The sequence below is a fragment of the Otolemur garnettii genome, unplaced genomic scaffold (genome assembly GCF_000181295.1).
Source record: "Otolemur garnettii isolate 467f Iridium unplaced genomic scaffold, OtoGar3 scaffold00014, whole genome shotgun sequence".
NCBI classification, from domain to species: Eukaryota; Metazoa; Chordata; class Mammalia; order Primates; family Galagidae; genus Otolemur; species Otolemur garnettii.
This window is the reverse complement of record NW_003852409.1, coordinates 7,908,036-7,915,778: the sequence shown is the minus strand read 5'-3', so window position 1 is coordinate 7,915,778 and position 7,743 is coordinate 7,908,036.

Here is a 7,743-nt window from a genome sequence, read left to right as displayed (position 1 = left end):
TCGGTAAATAGGAATTAAAAATAGTTTGGACAGCTCTCGGGTCTCAAGAAAGTGAAAATTTAAGAACTCTTAATGTTAATTGGTCTGCTCAGGAAAATATTAGCTTAATATCATACATAGATGTTTTTGGAAGATAAGCTCTTACTTAGTACAAAGTATTTCTTACTGTTTAAATGTAACAATTTGCTCCACCTGATAAATCTTATAATTTAATTTTATTTACTGAAGATACTGAAATAGATAGCATGGAATTTGATGTAGCCAAACAAATTGAGATCACAAAGCAGCTGCTAATTAATATTGGGGGCGTAAACTTTCTCTCAGAGAAGATGAGGATGGTACTAAACAAAAATAAAAATGCCTTCTTAGTTTTAGATGACAATTTTTTAGAGCACTTATTTACACTTACATGATCTGACCTTCAAATCAGCCCCTTAATGTAGCTAAATGTTATTGGAATATTAATGCAATGGTGTCTTTCCCAAATGAAATTTAAGATTCCTCTCTAAAAATGAAATTAGTGTGAATGCAAATGCCATGGATTAGCTCATCCTGCTGCAGAAAGTACATAATCCATGAGGAGGCCTACTACCCGAGACTTGAGAAAATACTAAAGGTTTAATCAAGCGCATACACTCTGCATACCCTACAATTCATCACGACAATGTCATCTTTATTAAGCAAAGTTTTGTGATAACAAAGTGATGGTCTGCAAGAAAGTTGCAAAGCAAGGTCCAAACAATAGAAATATAATAGTATATTTGCGTTATTCTGTCTCTCAGAAGTTTACTTGGTGAACCAGCACAAATACTTATCTGTGTCTCTCATTTTGAGGAAACTTAGATGCATCAGGCTACTGTTATTTGGTGCCCTAGGCAATTAAAATCACCCAAATTACGTCACTTTCTGTTTCTCTACTAACAAGATAATCTCCTATTCTGGCATTTAATTTGCTTTACTTGTATGACTACCTTGAAAAAGAAGGTACATAGGCATGTGGATTATTTAAGTCTGCTTTGGGATAATAAAATTATGAGGCAGTTTGGTAAGATGGCAATGCCAATTCATTTCACAAAAATGCTCATAAAAATTTTTCTATTGAGATTATTTTATTTTTACTCCAGAGTTCTATCAAAATGAGTGTTCACAATAAAATATTAAAAAGAAAAACACATCACTAGAAATTTGGAAAGAGGCCGTGAATATTTGCTAACTTCATGTACTTACTCCACTCCAATTTATTAAGTTCTCATTAGAGGCCAAGCATATCTCTAAGAGCTGGGGATATATCTGTGAATAAAAGACCAGAGATCTCCACTTGCTTGGTTGGTATATTCTAGCAGAAGGTGTCATAAAATACAAACAAATAGAAAAATAAATAAATAATACAGTATGTCAGAAAGTGATTAAGCTCTTTGGCCAAAGAAAAACTCATGAAGGGTTAGGGATATTGTGAGTCTTGGAAGCAGGAGGAAATTTATGGTATTGAATAGGGAGACCAAGGTAACTTCCACTGAAAAGGTGAAAGCAGATCACAGATTGGAACAGGAGAGGAAGGGAAGCAAGTAGATAGGTAGGAGACATGCGTTCCAGCCAGAGAAAAACAGAGACTGAAGGCCCCAGTGAGTGTAATTTTAGGATTTTCTCATACATTAGTAACACAATTCAAATTGAATTGAAACAGGAGAACAGAATGACCATACTACTTCCCCTGAATGCTTCAAAGCAGAGTATGGAATTGGAGAAAAACTCATGGGGAGCCAGGTAACTCTCCATAATTTACAGGACAACAACAATAATATCAAAGGAGTATTTGATAGTTTTGGATTTAAAGCCTCTTTAAAGCCTCTCAAAAATAGACTTACTCATAGGGACATGTTTTTACTTTTTCTAGGAGAATTTAATAGCAATCGATTAGTTCTTGCATCCATTAAATTAAACCTTTATAAAAAAGAAAACGTTAAAATTAATAAAATTGCGCTGAGGTGACTTCTGCTACCAATATGGCTCATTTAGCCTTAGTAACTTGCTCCACCTTCCAAAATATGAATATGAATGATCAAAGAGATTTAAAGACATCCTTGTCATCCTGGAAACTAGGGAAGGGTTTTTACGCACTCTCTGGAAGACTTAAGAGTTGGCAAGATTAGTTTGAAGGGAGAGTCATTCAACTTCTATGATTCACTAAGTGAATTCTAAAATTCACTATTCTAAAATTAATAGAAGGCAAGTAAGTGAAAACAAGTATATTTTATGTACAGCCCTATGTTTGGGGTAGCAAGAGCTGAGAGCAAAAGCAGATTGAAGGGGAAACCAGAGGACAGCATGGCTTGAATGTCTCATTGCACAGGCTCAACTTACAAAGGACCTGGATGGTAAGAGTTTCCTAACACTGCTCTAGCAGGTCAGATATTAACTGGCAACTGTAAATAATAAAATAATATGGTGGCGGAGAACAGTCGCTATGGTGTGGCTCACTCTTTTTCCTTTGTAAAGTATGGGTATCTGGTGAACAGAAATAGGTTAATCATAGTCCTCAGTTTATGAAATACTGTGAAAATTGGCCCATGCAAGAGTCTTTTTATTTATTTATTTTTACTCTTTAAAGGAATATTTTCTAACTCACTACTCAATCCCCACAACTAAACAGTGATACTAATTAACTTCTCTCTATTGTGGCTCTTTTCTATTTTGCTTCTTGCCTCTCTGTTAGAGCGGAGTGCTGTATTCAATACTATGCTTTCCATTGTTTTGCTTTTCTTTTTTTAAAGAGTTATCATATATGTGTATCGATAATATGTTGTTTAGTTTTACTTGATTCTGAACTTCATCGTAAGGACTCATATGAACGTAGTCTTCTGTGTCTTGCTTTTCTTTGACTCACACTGTGTCCCTGAGGTTCAAATCTGGTTTTTCATTGAGCACAGATGTGTGAACTCTCTGGCAGTTCTGCAGCTGCCTCAGCACAGCACAATTCTCTGATGCAGGTAAAGAAATGACTGCTTGATCTTTTTTGAACTCCCTACAACCTTTGCACCAGCTTCTGCTCTTCATGATACATGAATAGCTTCTTCGTACTATCAGTAAGTATCCCTCCAGGGTAGATGCTATAAAAATGGCTTTCTTAGAAGTCCACTGGGCCCATGTAACTTTCCAAGTGTTGGGGGTCTGTTTGCTTCTGCCCTGGTCATCTTCCTGCCATGGCCGGTCCATCATCCTGCCATAGTATAGCTGCTTCACACAGACTTTTGCAGGAGAAGTTCCCAGGAAGCGGGGCTTTCGCTGAGTACTCTCTGTCGCAAGAATTCACTACACCAGTCCCCATGTCATCTCCATCAGCCCTCCCTTAAAAGCCTGCGGTAGCTAGTCACTCCATTTTCTTGTAATTACTAGCTTATGGAAGTTACTTTCATCTACGATAACATTTTTTTATTTTATACTATATCCCAAATTCCTAAGAGAGTTCTTAGAGTAAATACTTAATAAATATTTATCAGTGTTTAGAAATAAATTAAGAAAATTAATAACTACATTCAAGTGAATAAACTACAAAAAAGGTTCAACAATAATAATTTAATTTTATAGTTTACTTTGCATAGGAAAACCAAGATCATTTTGCACTCTATTTCCCTTATGGCAATGTCTATTGCATTGGCTAATGTCATGGCAAAAAGTACTCAAATAGACTGTATATATGCACTGGAATTTTATGCAGAGCTGCATAAAATCTGAGCTTTAGCAAAAGCTAAAATTCTAATGATTTCACTTTGGAACTTTCTGTCACTGTTTCCAGGGCTAAAAAGATATATTCCTCAGGAAGATAAATAGATTGTATATGCTTTTCTCAGTGTTTTTGTTGGTTTATTTTTTAGTAATGTCAACTAGTTAGTTGCTCTATTCTAAGACTTGCAGGAATAATTCCCTAATTCTTGAATGTCTATTATTTTTAATTGTGGGAAGATCGCTCCCACTCTGTGAATGAGTGCACCTCCTTGTGAAGCTCTGGGATGAATCTCATCCACCCCACAAGTGGCCGCCTTAGCCAGCTCTGCTGATTCATTATCACAGATAATAAATCCCAAAGGTGATTATGGTAAAAGGTAAATGATTAGGGACCTCAGTCAACAGCTCTGGGCTGCTTCTGCAGCTTCACAATTACTTTGTTCAAGGTTTACTACACTTCCCTAAGTTTGGTTTGTTTTATTTATTTATTGATCTCTCTATTTCCTGCTCTTGCAGTTTTGCTGTGTGGTAACACGATAAGCAGGCCTGTTTCAGGTGAAACACATATTCTGCCTTCTAGTCCTCAAAACACCACGGCAGCATGGGTATTCTGGCCAACTGCCCTTGGTCCAAGCTGAGGAAGCCACTGCACTCTTAGTTTTCTGGACTGTGCATCAGTGTGTTCTTTGCCAGAGCAGTGTAGGTCCCAGCTGGCTGCTATCGCCAGATGCTGAGTAAGGCAACTTGCCAGTCCCTCTCCTCCAGGCTTGCTTGTTTTCCCAGAGGTGTCTTAGCAGTCTTCATAAATATTTTAAAGATGAAAAAGCATGCAGTAGGGAATTCTGGGAAGGACTGTGGTGTCATAGATGACATAAAAGAAATTGATCAAAACAACTAAGAATAAATAAGATGGGGGGAACCAAGAAAATTTCTAAAAGGCTGACCTTTAGGAATAATGCCCACCACATGCTCCAGATAACTCAATCTGAGGCAAATCTAATAGGCACAGGAGAAAACGCACAATTCCCCTTCCTGAGAGAGTAGTGCAGTGTTGCAGGACATTATGGGAAGAGCTTTCAATAAACCCCTACAATATACTTGAATTTGGAGAAATGAGAGCCCTCGTGCCGTGGCTAGGACATAAAATATGTGGTCAATCCTTTCTTTGACACTTATTCTTAACAATTATGTATGATTCTTCTAATAGGAGAGAGATGTGTCTCCGGAGGCAGAGGGGATATGGAGGCAAGGTGGGAAACAGCTTCCAGGAGAGCCAACGTCGTAATAAGATCCAGTGCCACCAAATGCAGTCACAGAAGGAAAGGTGACAGGATGTCACCTTAAAGACTAACCAAACTCTTTTTTAAATCTTATTCCTTGGCAATATTTTCGTTTAATTCTAACACAAATGAGAAATTTAGAAACAGAAGAATCTTTATCCACTGAAGGAACTTTACCCATCCCTCCAACCCTCCTCAAGTCTAAATCCTCACAATAGGCATTATAAAAATGAAACACATATCCCTAAGACAAACAATTTTTGGAGAAACTACCCAACTTCTCTCAGGCTGCTGCATGACTGCACATGACTTGTGCCTTAAATAAACTTTCTTCCCTAAATCACAGGAGGAGTGACAAGAAGAAGGATTCTCTTGCAGTATTTTTTGAGAAATGCTAGTTTTCTAGCTTGTCCTTATTTGATATTAAGCCACCATAAAACAAGAACTCAAAGTTATACAAAGTATCTGAATCAAAACTAAGTGAAATACATCTAGCTTGGAGAAGATTTTGTAGTCATAGACATGAAGTACATAAACATCGACCTACTGATTTTCTAAAATTCGCTATAATTTGGATGAGTTTCCACCCTCCTTTCATTTAGTTTCACTCTTTCTCATCACCCCTCCTCTTCTGTTACAGGCAGCATGAATTTTGAGGGGGAGAATTAAAGCCCCCTGACCAGCAGTCCCTGTCCCCTATTTCCTCACCACTGGCAATTTCAGCCACTATTAACTCTGACTTCTTTTTCCTTCTTTTACCCCCACTTTCTTTTCCTATTTGTACACCCTTTATCTCATTTTAAGCAGGAGGGAAAAAACAGTTCTTCAGATATTACATTTCTTTTTCTTTTTGTCTTCCTCTTGTGGGTCTTCTGAATCTAGCAATTAGAATCTAGTTTGTCTTTCTTTTCTGATATATTGGGCAGTTGTTGATAAAAGATAACAAAACATTTCATTTGTTGATTGAAGCTTCTGATCTGCTATAGATTAATAATCTACATGATGTCTTGACAAACATGTCAGAGGTAGCATTAAAAGCCTATAATGAGTAATTTACTTCAGGAAATAGACTATCACAGAACATGTGAGGAGCATCAGCTTGGGTTCTTCAGGAAATAAAAGCATAAGTTCTGTCAAACAGGAGATAAAAAATGCTGATAATAAAAATAGATTGAGGTGAAAAAATTTCTAGCATGGCCAGGGAATGAGTTTGAGAGAACAGAGAATATTATCATAGAGTCTAAAACTAAATTAGAAGCAGTATAATGCAAAACTGAAACTGCTGAAGACAGAATAATTGATGTGGAGCACACTTGGAAAAATAGTGCAGAATATGGAGGAAAAGGAACACAAAGATAAAAGGGAAAAGAAAAAATAGATAATTTATACACAACTCATATTAGTAATCAAGTACAATTAAAAGAAAAAAATGTTATCAGGGAAATGAATTAAAACTTGGGAGGAAAACAATTGCCAAGAAAAATGATATCAACAGGTACTGTTATTTGTGACAGGCATTGATAACGAAAATTATCAAGTTGATGCTTATTTTGAAAACGTTATCAGAATTTCTTCCTTCAGTAGATCCTCGGTCTTGAGGATTCCAAGAATGAACCCACCAACCACAGATCAGTGCTATGCTGGGATTTATTATATAGAAAAGAATACAGAAAAAGCACCAAAGCAAAGGGAAAGACCCAAGTCAGAAAATCTCCTCCGGGTCCTACGTCTAGAGGTGTATACACAAACCAATGAATGAATGGATACAGTCCCTTCTGATCGGGCAAGTTGAATGAGCCCTTCCCTTCATCAAATTTCCCAAGTTTAGGGAACTTACATGACATTGCCCAGGCCCAGGAAATTGGGGAGTCCCTGTTCAGCTTTGAGTGGGGGAATGCTGTATCATGGTCATTCTCAGCTTCAGAAGTTGTGTGTGCCTCAAAGAGCAATTTCACACTGGCTGGTACTGTACTTTGAAATAAGGAGAAAGAAGAGGTGACTCAGGCAGCAGATAGGGCTGTGTCTCCCTCAACTTCTTGGGGGCCCTTGGCCTTCTGCTGGGCTTGCCCCTCTCCCAGCACTTGTTTCCCCAGCCCTGGCCTCCCCACATCCTGCCATACCAACACTGGGGGGTGGCGACATAGAAGGTGCAGCAAGTCCTCTTGGGCAGCCCGGTGCTGCCCAAGCCAGGCGCCACCTGCCCTGTATCAAAAACAGTGTATTTTAAGGACAAATATTATACGAGTATCTGAGTTTAAAATGGTTAAATGTAATATAAAAATTACGTTACTTTCAGATGCAACTTCTTCATCATCTTCTACAAAGGCCAGAATACAATGTAATAGATTTATACCAAGCATTGGCAGAAAAATTATGATACAAGAATTTCCATCCAATGACATAGGAACAGGACATGTATGAAGGTATGACAAATATATACCCAATACACTAGGGCACAGAGTATTGATATGTCACCTAATTGGTTATCCTACTTACATTTTTAAAAGGAGAGAGAAGCTTGGACACAATAACTACATATTGAAAATCACAAAACAATTGAGGACACATTCTCTAGTTAACATATTAGAGACCTGTTTTGTTTATAAACTTGTTTGAAGAAGAAGAATACTTCAAAAATGATAATCACTTCAACATCTCATGGATGTAAAAGAGAAGATTCTCACGTTCGATTAGGAAAAAAACATTTCTAATAGATGTCATTTTTTTTCTTTTTTTTTTT